This window comes from Cimex lectularius, unplaced genomic scaffold (assembly GCF_000648675.2).
Source record: "Cimex lectularius strain Harlan isolate CLEC.00 unplaced genomic scaffold, Clec_2.1 scaffold171, whole genome shotgun sequence".
NCBI classification, from domain to species: Eukaryota; Metazoa; Arthropoda; class Insecta; order Hemiptera; family Cimicidae; genus Cimex; species Cimex lectularius.
The window spans coordinates 746,786-758,834 of record NW_019392711.1 but is presented as its reverse complement, the minus strand read 5'-3'; the positions used below and the strand labels follow the sequence as shown (position 1 = coordinate 758,834).

General features: G+C 37.0%; 1 protein-coding gene across 1 annotated transcript in view; it reads right to left on the bottom strand.

The window, feature by feature from the left end:
* Positions 1–5,770, bottom strand: part of LOC106667468 — a 170,139-nt gene extending 164,369 nt beyond the window's left edge. The window contains exon 1 of the mRNA XM_024226366.1: positions 5,673–5,770. The gene's annotated coding sequence lies outside the window, so the exon portion shown is untranslated. The remainder of the gene's footprint in view (positions 1–5,672) is intronic.
* Between the last annotated feature and the right edge of the window lie 6,279 nt (positions 5,771–12,049).

Below are 12,049 nucleotides of genomic sequence, written 5' to 3'. Positions count from 1 at the left end.
ATTTTTCCCTTTCAGGGTATTTTATATAGACAAAATATGCCCCCGGTTAACGGCGCGATAAGATACTAAACCATCACAACACCTTGATATTTATGAACTGTATAATCTCGGCGCCGTGTTTCTTAGCAAAAACTTGTCGGTAAGTGAATTTTATTATTTCACGTTGGCTTCAAAATAGAGATTTAATCCCTTTCGTACTAAACCACGCCAGTTTCAACCAAATTTTCTCAATCTAGGTAATATCGAAATTCTCAAAGTCAACGGTCTTCCTGTGGTTCTGTTACCTAGGTGTCTCCTCTGCTTATCTGTAGAATCTGCACGTGCCGTGTTGGTAATACCAGTGTTCCTCAGATGATCATTCAGTTTGCAGTGTCCTTTTAGGATTCGCGGGTTACTCCTGCTTCCTTTTTGTCATTCTGTCCCCCCTTTCCTATCAAAGTTTGTTAGAAGTTGGGTTGGTGTCTCCTCTGTTTCTTTGCAGAATCTGCACGTGCCATGTTGAGTTATGCCAATCTTCTTCAGATGTCTATTTAGTTTGGAGTGTACTGTTAGGATTCGCAGTTTTTTCCTGCTTCCTTTACTGCATTCTGTTACCCCATTCCTTCCAAAGTTTGTTAGGAGGTGTCTCCTCTGCTTATCTGTAGAATCTGCACGTGCCGTGTTGGTAATACCAGCCTTCCTCAGATGATCATTTAGTTTGCAGTGTCCTGTTAGGATTCGCAGTTTTTCCTGCTTCCTTTACTGCATTCTGTTACCCCATTCCTTCCAAAGTTTGTTAGAAGTTGAGTTGGTGTCTCCTCTGCTTTTTTGCAGAATCTGCACGTGCCATGTTGAGTTATGCCAATCTTCTTCAGATGACCATTTACTTTGCAGTGTCCTGTTAGGATTCGCTGTATTTTCGTGCTTCCTTTACTCCATTCTGTTACCCAATTCCTATCAAAGGAAAGAAATATTAGGAGTTTTTGGATTGTTTATGTCCAGTAAGTTCCATTGTTCCCTCATTTTCTTTTTATCCTTCTGTCTGAAGTGGTAAAGAGTAAAATAAGTATAAAATACATATAGTTTGAAATAAACAACAAAATAGTATTGAGTGTTTGTTTTTGAATATATTTGTAAATTAGATTTCGAAACGTGTGCAGATGCCGACTAAACAATGAGAAATTCACGTCTATACCTCTGCTCGTTTACTGTATTATGCCGCTGTTATGTGCATAAGTGATGCCTTATTTTGTCCTTCTGTTCCATGAAAATTTGTCTCGTATTGTGTTCTATCGATTCGAAGACAGACTGAATTGTGGCCGTACGTCGACCTGGAAAATCGAACTGTCCAATTTCCCTAATGCGCTCATTCCCCACACAATTTCTGAACAAGCAACAAAACTACTTCTAAACGCACTTGTTACTCGCCTATAAAGTTCGACAGCCACATAAATCGGAACGATTCGTTAATTTTTCATTCGATTCAGTCTAATAATCGGTTTTTAGGAGATAATTGGATAAAACCCTATTAGCCGAAACGGCGTGGATATTACAGAAAGGGCGTGCTATTGAAATATCAGGATTTCTAATCTATAAACGTTTACATTTAATTACAGAAAATAAGAATTCCCATAATTATGAGATTTCTCAATGTTGGCGGCAGAATGATGAATCTGAAATTGGAACGTTACCAATCATTTTGGTCTTCCTATCTTCGATCGGTTGATTTGTCAGTCGCATTTCATCATTTCGTCATCTTCAGTGTAATTATAGTAATGGAGGATCAGATTTTAATAACTTTAGACACCGAGTTCCTTTGGACAAATATTATAACAACATTACAATATTGAACAAATACGAATATATTAACATTTGTAAATAAACTGAGAATGGCAGCGTGCAATATTTAATTTTATATAAATAGAGTCTTGTGTATTGTTGTATTTTTCATTTATGCAAATTGATGTCTCAAAGGAAATCCAACGACTCACAGTCCTCACCCCCTCCTTTATTATCCTTACACAAGGGAAGAACACAGGAACAGACACCCCGTTATCAACTGGAAGTTGAATTGCACTGAGGGAGATAAAGTAGCGGAATCGGACGGACCATCCACAACATAAGTCATTCATTTTTGTCCAAAACGTTCGTGTGACTACATGATACATTTGGAAAATTTCCCAAAGTGGAAATAACGTTGTCTGCAAAGTGTGGTTCAAAAATCGGTAATCTTTAGCATTTATAAAATTCGAACAAAGCGTTACACCTATAAATTTAATATAAAGTTCAAGATGTACGAAAACTGCTCTAAAAACTTGAAATGTTACTTTCGTTTTTCGCTGTCGTAAAACATTGTTGTTTCTAGCGTTCTAGAGAAGTGTTCGGGAAAAAGTTTGAATGTTTATTTCAATTTCGCCGGAGCAGCTTGCTATTGGAAGGAAATTGATTGGTTTTAGTATTTCTATCACGTAATCAAGATTTGTTAAACGCTTTAACATCCAACTCAATCAAGGAGATTTCGGTAAGGAGCCGGTTTCCCTTTTCTTGAAAAGGGTTGAACAGAGGTCAAAGCGGTTATGACGTTCGGTACCGATTCAGAACTGACTCGACCAGTCCGTGTATTTGACATCTTCCACTCGCTTTCATCTCTCTTAGAACAAGTAAACAACTTCTACTGTTAGAGAACCCCCAAAAAATTCTATTTAAAATATATAACATGTAGTTAAAATATGTTTTCAATAAGTCGTGACTAAATACGACTTGAATGGAATAAATTATCTTTTTTTTTTTTTTTTTTTTTTTTGAGGGCATAAGACATCTTGGTCATTTCAGCTCCGAGCGCATGCGAAATAACACTTTCAATACGCAATCACACAAATAAATACATTCACCCATATATTCATTCTATGTGGTAGATGGAGTATTCGATATTCCTCCATCTACCTCCATTCAATAACAAAACTAATCTAATTGGGGGTCGATGGGGTACTTTCCCCAATACCATCAGCCCTCACCGTTCACTCTAATAAATACACTCACTCGTACAAACACACAGTAACACAAAACACATTTTGACGGCTAAATACAATAAAATAATTCCCAATTCCCCTAAAATTTTGTAGTTCTTAGATATATTGTATTGTTCTTTAAAGGTGAATGTAAAATAAAGTTTTTCAGTTAATTAATCTCTAAGTAAGGTATGGGTTGAAATGAAAAAGTTAGTGCCACGAGCGGGATTCGAACCCACGACCTTCGGCTCAATGCCACTTGAGCTATCGTGACTTCGATCCTCTCGGACACCAACTCCCCATCTCAACCTACTTTTCGAATTTTCCCTCCTTTTTTCGCCATTTTTTAAATGTGGTTCATCAGGATTCGATTCTCGGCCACAAATGAAATGGCCACGGACAGCTTTAATGAAGATGTACATCGTTTTACTTATTAAATCCGTGACCTTTATGACTTTTATGTATCGAAGTCACAATAGATCAAGAGGTAGAGCAACGGCGTATTTAGCAGAAGATCGTGGGTTCGAATCCCGCTCGTGGCACATGCTTTTTCATTTCAACCAATACCTCACATAAAAATTAATTAATTTAAAAAGTTATTTGGTCAATCGGACCACGAAATATAATGGGGGTAAAATATAGTTATTTTCCATTTAGATAATTACAAAATTTTAATCTAAACACGATGTGAAAATTAATTTTTCAAATCACAAAATTGAACCGAATGTAAATTATTGATAGTCGTATTGTGTACCACCATTTTGAAATCGTTAAAGAGAGTTTGAAACGGATTTTTTTGTTATGTGTATTTAAACGGGACAACTCAAAAACTAGCTACCCCCATTGTCGGTCGGTCAACTTTTGTCAACAATTCCGACAAACGTGATCAAAACTTTCGTTCGAACGTTTAGAATGTTTTTGGGGTTGAAAACATACAGTTACGTCGAGACAAAATAACTGCATAAACATTATAACTTCACTTATAACAACTTCATGACAAGTTCGTAAAGTTAAAGACAGTTTAAAAGTTTAATCTTTTAAAGGACTGACCTCCTTTGTTCTAAAAAAAAAATCTTCCCTTTGTGCATTCCATTCAGTTTAAATTAGTTTCAAATTCAAAATATCGATTTATAGCTGACGAGAAGAAACCAAATTAATGTTATTAATATACTACAATTAATTAAGGTTTTTAGTTGAGATAAAAAAGTCAATGGCACGAGCGGGATTCGAACCCACGATCTTCGGCTTGATACGCCGCTGCTCTACCACTTGAGCTATCGTGACCTCGATCCACTCGGACACCAACTTCCCATCTCAACCACACCTTTTGAATTTTCCCTCCTTTTTGCCATTTTTCAAATGTCATGTAATCGGATTGGATTCTCGACGACAAATGAAATGGCCACGGAGAGCTTTAGTGAAGTATACTTCATTTAAATTCATTAAATTCACTAGTTTTCGTGGTCCCTTTGACCAATTAATATCTTTCAATTAATTAATGTTTTTAGTTGAGATGAAAAAGTCAGTGTCACGAGCGAGATTCGAACCCACGACCTTCGGCTAGATACGCCGCTGCTCTACTGCTTGAGCTATCGTGACTTCGATCCACTCGGACACTAACTTCGCATCTCAACCCCTCCTTTTGAATTTTCCCTCCTTTCTGCCATTTTTCAAATGTCATGTAATCGGTTTGGATTCTCGATGACAAATGAAATGGCCACGGAGAGCTTTAGTGAAGTATACTTCATTTTAAATCATTAAATTCACTAATTTCGTGGTCCGCTTGACCAATTTATATATTACAATTAATTAAGGTTTTACTAAGGTGGCTTTTTGGGTTCTCTGTATTAAATCTATCATGTTTTAGTGGTCTAATTGACGAAATCCCGCTCGTGCCATTGACTTTTTTTATCTCAACTAAAAACCTTAATTAATTGTAATATATAAATTAGTCAAGCGGACCACGAAATTAGTGAAGTTATTAATATAGTAATATTATATACTATTTTAATATGTTTTTATGATTTTGTCTTGGCTTTTTAAATTCATACAGAGATTCAAGTGGTTAGAGGAGCGGCGTATTGAGCCGAAGGATGTGAGTTCGAATCCCGCTCGTGGCACTAACTTTTTCATCTCAGCCGAGACATAAAAAGAATAATTAATGGAAAGAAGTAATTTGGTCAATTAGATCACTAAAACATGATGGATTTAATACAGAAAACCCAAAAAGTCATAGTAAAAATATTAAATTTCATATAAACATTTCATAACGCTTGGTTCTAAGTTCGGGGGGTTATTCGTGAAATATTTTACTACAAAGCTGTATTGTCATAAGCAATAAAGGTCTGGGTTTATTATTCCCCAGTTTCAATTTGTATTTATATTTTTGGACGAAAAATGGCACATTAATATTGTATTGTTCCTCGAATGGTTGTTCCATCTATTAACCTGGAAAAGTTCAATTGAATTCGCTTAATCAATGCAAACGTACAATTTTCCGGTGTAGCTGTTGTTCATTTGAAAATTATATCGGAAAGATATTCTCAGCAATTGATCAATTAAAATATCAACTGCGAGTTCGTCCAGGAATGGAACCTTCGGTAAAATAGATTTTTAATAAATCGTCTGACATAATAGTCATCGTTGACATAAAGGCTGATTATGGGATGATGAAAAAAAACTTACCGGTTTCCACGTGAATGTGACCTGAGGTTGAGCGAGCGCCGAGAGGATCGGCCGGACGTGTGGTAGAGACTGAAGGGCGGTCGGAACCGGGAGTGGAATCCCCCCCGCCCGCCGTCGAACGACCTAACCACCCCCTGACTCACCCCTTTCGACCGAAAGCATAACGTTCTCATCTGCCGTTGAAAATATTTAATAAAATCACAGAGCGGGGAAATAAAAGCGACAACACATTTTGCTCTTAACGGATTAGGAATGGGTTAGGGGCTCAATTCGGTGCACTGCAAGGTAATCCGAATCTGTTTAATAAAACTTTTTCCCCCGTTTACCATCCGTCGGATGTTACTACACATGTTGGGCCTCGTGCTTTAAGCTTGAAAAGTCCCCCACTGACAACAAAATTGTTGTTCGGCTACTCGTGATACAAATTTTGCCAGTGGATTCTACATTCAAAATGGAACCAAAAAGTCCTAATTAACTATGGTCCGAATCTCAACCGTTTCGGAGTTTTTCCCCCTTTTTCTGATTTTTTAAGATATCACGACCTTGTTTCAAATAAACAATGGTAACTCCAAAACTAAAAGGTTTTGGTCAAATCCGTTGATACAATTGAAAAGTACGTTATCTTCGAAATCTTCTATCTTACCACAAAATATCTACCCCGCTTTGTCAAGTCGGCGGCAGTTGGGCGAAGTCAGACTCTCTTACCTGACCACTTTGTTCACCCCACATGTCAACATCATAGACCATACTTATTCACAACTTAAGGAATATTTCCCTCCTAAAGCTTTCACCTTCTGACGTCCATTCTACCACACAACACCTAAAATCAAAGAAAGCTCCAGGTTTTGATCTTATTGCCATAAAAATTATCCAATACCTTCCCAAAAGGCCATCAAACTCATTACATACCTTTTTAATTCTGTTATTCGTACTTCCGTACAGCTTGGAAGCATTCCTATATTCGAATGTTCCCTAAGCCAAAAAAAGCCAACACATTGTACTACTTCATACAGGCCAATAAGTCTATTTTGGGTCTACTACTACCTACTACTACTTTTACATTGGGTAAAATTTTAGAAAACTCCTATTGAAAAGAATTCTTCCGTTTCTGAATACTCAAAACATATTCCCAGATCATCAATTTGGTTTTTGCAACCGTCAATCATCTGTCCAACAGTGCCACCGAGTTCCTCCTCCCTCGAGATGGACAGTACTGTTCTGGGGCCTTTCTTGACGTAAGCTAAGTTTTTGAACGAGTTTGGCACCCGGGCCTGCTGTTCATGCTCAAGGTCATTCTGACATCCACCTAATATCTCATACTGCACAGTTACCTCACTGACCGATTTTTCCAAGTCATCGAAGGCCTCCTTCTCTGCATATTTCCCTATCCATGCTGGTTTTCCTCAGGGTAGCATTCTGGCCACCTCACTATACTTATAGGGGTACACAGCTGACATTCCATTACAACACGAAACCACCACATTCACATTTGCAGACGATACAGCAATTCTCTCTAGCAGCCGACCTTGTCATTTCCACTCCAAACCTCCAACACCTCATACTACTAGAGTCTTGATGTAAAAAGAAAATGATAAAATTTAACACAGACAAATCCACCCACATTACCTTCACTCTCCGCACAAAGATCCCCCCCCTGTTTTCTTATATAATATTTCACTCCCAACTGCGAACAAGTTATCTCGGACTGTACATCGACAAACGCCTGACGTGGAATCCTCAGAGACGACTGAAACGTCAGGAGGTTATGACACGAAATAGAGCTCTTGCACGACTTCTTGACAAACGTTTTAATTTACCCCTCAAAGTTAAAAGGCTGCTTTACAACATCATAATTAAGCCGGTATGGACTTACGGATTGGAAGTGTAGGGTTCAGCCAAACATTCCAACATCCACAGTATTCAAACGGCCCAGTTATACTACAAAAAATACTAGACGCTTCATTTTATGTATTGAACCTAACTACATATACAGTCTTACATATCCCTTTCGTTCAAGATGAAATATGTTCCCGTTACCGTAAATTTCATAAAAACTTCCCAGCTACCATAAATCAGCACATCAGAAACCTCGCATGCCGTGAATCCTCTCGAACCCTCCCGCAGACTGAAGAGACAACGACCACGAGATCTTCTAGGAAGTGATGGTGATGATTGTGAAAATGATAATGGCACAAGTGCCAATTATTTTTTTCTTTTAACGAGGGTTCACAACAGAGGCCATATTAACCCTCAGGGCGCCGGTGTTTTTGAAAAAACCCATTTGTAAGTGTCAACTTCGAACTCAGGGAAGATGGATTCGAACCCGGGACCTTTACCTTACAGTGATGAGAGCCGGGACAACGCCTAAACCATTGCGGCCACTGACGCCCCCGAAGTATTAATTAAACAGACAATATTTTAGTAACATTGGAGTAATACCAATGGGTGTTTTCTTCACTCTTGGTTTTAATTTTGTATATATTACCTTGTTCCTTGTTACCTACTTGATGGTAGATGTAATGTATTTCAAATTATTTAGAAAAAAGAAAAGAAAAAAAGTTAAATTGCCAATAAGATGTGATCAATACTAAACTTGTAAACCTCGGTGAAGTAAGCGTTTTAGAAGCCAGATTTTTTTTTTCAAAGTTGAAAAACTTACTACGGTGATTCTAAACTACTATTTCCAAACCTAGAGACTTGCAATTTTAGAAAACGTACTCCATTTAATATCCTTTTTAGTGGTGTAATTGCTTTTTTAATTACATTTTCAAATATGAAAAAATTGATGATGGAAGGAAAAAAACCGTGGTTGATGGATTGGTGAGGCGGAAAAATTAAAAAACAGAGCAATTGTAAATGAATTTATTAAACTTTTTTAATTTGGGTTCGAAACCAAAATAGTGCAAGTTTTTACACATTTACCGACAAGACTGCAACCTGGATTAAAGGATTATTATATTATTATTCCCCGGAATAAAAGAGTTTTCAGATTCAAAACGTTTTTGCTTAACTATGCGATATCTTGTTAACACTCATATTTCTAATGTTTTAATCTTTTATTTCTACTTAAAGTTAAATTAAATTTTGGAATTACAGTGGCTTAGGTGAAAAAACAGGCTTGTTTGTGCATTGCGTCAAAATTAAAAACATTTTTTATCAATCCGTCAACCATGGTCCTTTTCCTTCATCCTTAAAAAATTAATTGAAAAAGAAATTACACCACTAAAAAGGATATTAAACGGTGTAAGTTTTTTTATATTTGCTGTTTTCTAGGTTTAGAAATAGTAGTTTAGAATCATCATAGTAAGTTTATCAATTGGGAAAAAAATTATTCTTCAATGTTCTAGCTGTTAAAACGTTATTTCACCAACGTTTACAAGTTTAACATTGATCACATTTTATTGAAAATTTAACGTATTTTTCAATTGTGTCAACGTATTTGTCCAAAACCTTTCAATTTTGGAGTTATCATTGTTTATTTGAAATCCGTCAACCATGGTTTTTTCTTTCCTTCATTAATTTTTGCATCTTTGAAAAAAGTAATTGAAAAAGCAATTTCACCACTAAAAAGTATATTAAATGGAGTAAGTTTTCTGCTATATGCAGGTCTCTAGGTTTAGAAATAGTAGTTTAGAATCATCATAGTAAGTTTATCAATTTGGAAAAAAAATTATTCTTCAAAGTTCTGGTTGTTTATACGTTTATTTCACCACAGTTTAAAATTTTAGTATTGATCAAATTTTCTTGGAAATTCAATTTTATTTTCAATTGTATCAACGTATTTGCCCAAAACCTTTTAGTTTTGGAGTTATCATTGTTTATTTGAAACGAGGTCGTGACATCTTAAAAAATCCGACTTCCGGCATGAATGCAAGGCTGCCCTATCTCCGGTAGTTCGGAAGTGAAAAAGACTTTAAACAGCACCTAAAATAATAACAATTAACAACTTTGGGTTATTTATTGTTATTAATTGTATATTATTAATAATTATTTATTAACCCTTCGAACATTTAAACGTTCTTCAAACCGATTTTAATCTCATCAAATAAGCTTTTTCCAACGGAAACTATTTAATTATCTATTTATACATAAAATTTTTGTTACAAAAATAAATGCGGGTGGGGTAACAAAAAAATCGATTCATTTGAAACTAGTTGGCAATTTTCCCAACACGATTGAACTAATTACTATACATCTAAACGGCGGTTAATTAAAACCAATAGCCTAAGTTCGTGATTAAAGTTCTAGCTACAACCGACTCGTGTAAAAGACCTTCATTCTAAGAAAAGTTGAACTTACTGATGTGTAGTTCACACGCGATCTTTGCGAAGTATCGTGCACCTCCTGGTTGCCATTCAGCCGAATGGGGTGTAACAACTACAGACTGGGTCGATGTTTAAATTACCCGATGAACTTAAACTTGGCTATTGTGATCTGCGTTATAAGATATAACGTACTGTAATTAGACTTAAGTAACGTTTTCGTCGTTATAGCTGTTATATTAATTGCTACTGGGATAAATTATTTTGATAATCATTTAAATTTAGTTAATGTAATGAGACATGTTTTTACATTAGTGGAATATTTTATAAATGAGATATATTTTAATTTTATCATTTATCGCTTTATTTAATATGTCATCAAAAATAGCTGACACTTGGTGGATAAATAAAAAATAATGCCAAAATAAATAATAATAATGAGAAGCCCTGATTGTATTTATGGGTATGATTGTGTATCTAGTGTGTAGCGGTATTTTGCTAATGCTTTAGGGCGGAAATGACCAAGCTGTCGGAAGAAAAAAAAATGAGGATCCAGAGTAGCCCATAGGCTCATAAATGGACAACCATCTGCAAGGATGTCTATGTAAATAAACAATGGAAACTGAGGGAGGAGACACAGGCAGATGCCATATTAGGCATGCCAATCGATGCCACTACTCGAAAATACAATTTTATTAAAAAGTACAAGGTACTTATATCAGAACGGAAAGAAAAGACCAAAGGAACAACGCTAACGGCAAAACTCTTACTGTAACACTGACGGCACGAGGGCTGGAGTCTTCGGGATGAATCCAACGACCGAACTGACGGTAAACCTAGGTAAATAGGCTACAGTTTTCAAGTCTGAAATCTGCGCCAGGGAAATAAAAAGGCTAGGAATACATTTCATCTTGAGGTGAAGGCAAAGAGTGTTTTGAACAGTATGGAGGACCTGACGGGTACGAATGACCTGACCCTGGCATGGGTCCCTGGGCACTCGGGGCATACAGGCTACGAGCCAAAGAGGGGGCTAACATGGATCTCTAGGTCCTGAACCATATTCTGGCTTACCATCCTGCCACTAAAGAGGATACATCTTAAAATGAATCCTTAATGCGTTCAAAACCTGGTGGAAGAATACCACAGGCATGAGGCACGTGAAGGAAATCTGCAAAAACTATAAAGGAATTACTGGAAGGCATCCGCAGCCGAACCAAGATTTTGGTTGGACCCCGACAGAGCATTTTCACTTAAGAAAGCACATGCACTGGTACAGAAAGAAGAAACAGTGTGCAGATACTGCCAGAAATAGAACACATTTTATTTTCTGTGAAGGTCGATGTAGGTGCAGATTCTTGCAACTAGGACAGGATAAACCACAAGCAAGATCCTTCCCTAAGGCACCGTTAGCAAGTCTATGGTTGATTAACAACCTGAAGCTAGCAAGTTATAAAAAACAGAGGAGCACAATAGATCTACTCAGGTCGAGGTGCAGAAGGCCTTGTGACCGACCCTTTTATCCCTATCCTTATCCCCCATGGCGGAAATCTTTTTGTCTTGGATATATTTTTGGACTGCAAATTCGAAAAATTTACGAATACATCCACGATGCAATGTTTTCTCTTGGAGCGAAAAAATTGAGAGGGTAGACTGAAGAAATGCAGTTGTACGCGATTAATTAAGATATTCAGTTGAGATAAAAAAGTCAATGGCACGAGCGGGATTCGAACCCACGAAATTCGGCTTGATACGCCCTGCTCTACCACTTGAGCTATCGGGACCTCAATCCTCTCAGACACCTTATTGGTCACGCGGACCACGAAATTAGTGAATTGAATAAGTTTAAAATGAAGTATACCTTCACTAAAGCTGTCCGTGGCCACTTCATTTGTCGCCGAGAATCGAATTGATTACACGACATTTGAAAAAATGGCAAAAAGGAGGGAAAATTCAAAAGGTGTGGTTGAGGTGGGAAATTGGTGTCTGAGTGGATCGAGGTCACGATAACTGAAGTGGTAGAGCAGCGGCGTATCTAGCCGAAGATCGTGGGTTCGAATCCCGCTCGTGCCATTGAGTTTCTTATCTCAACTGAAAACCTTAGTGAATTGAATGAGT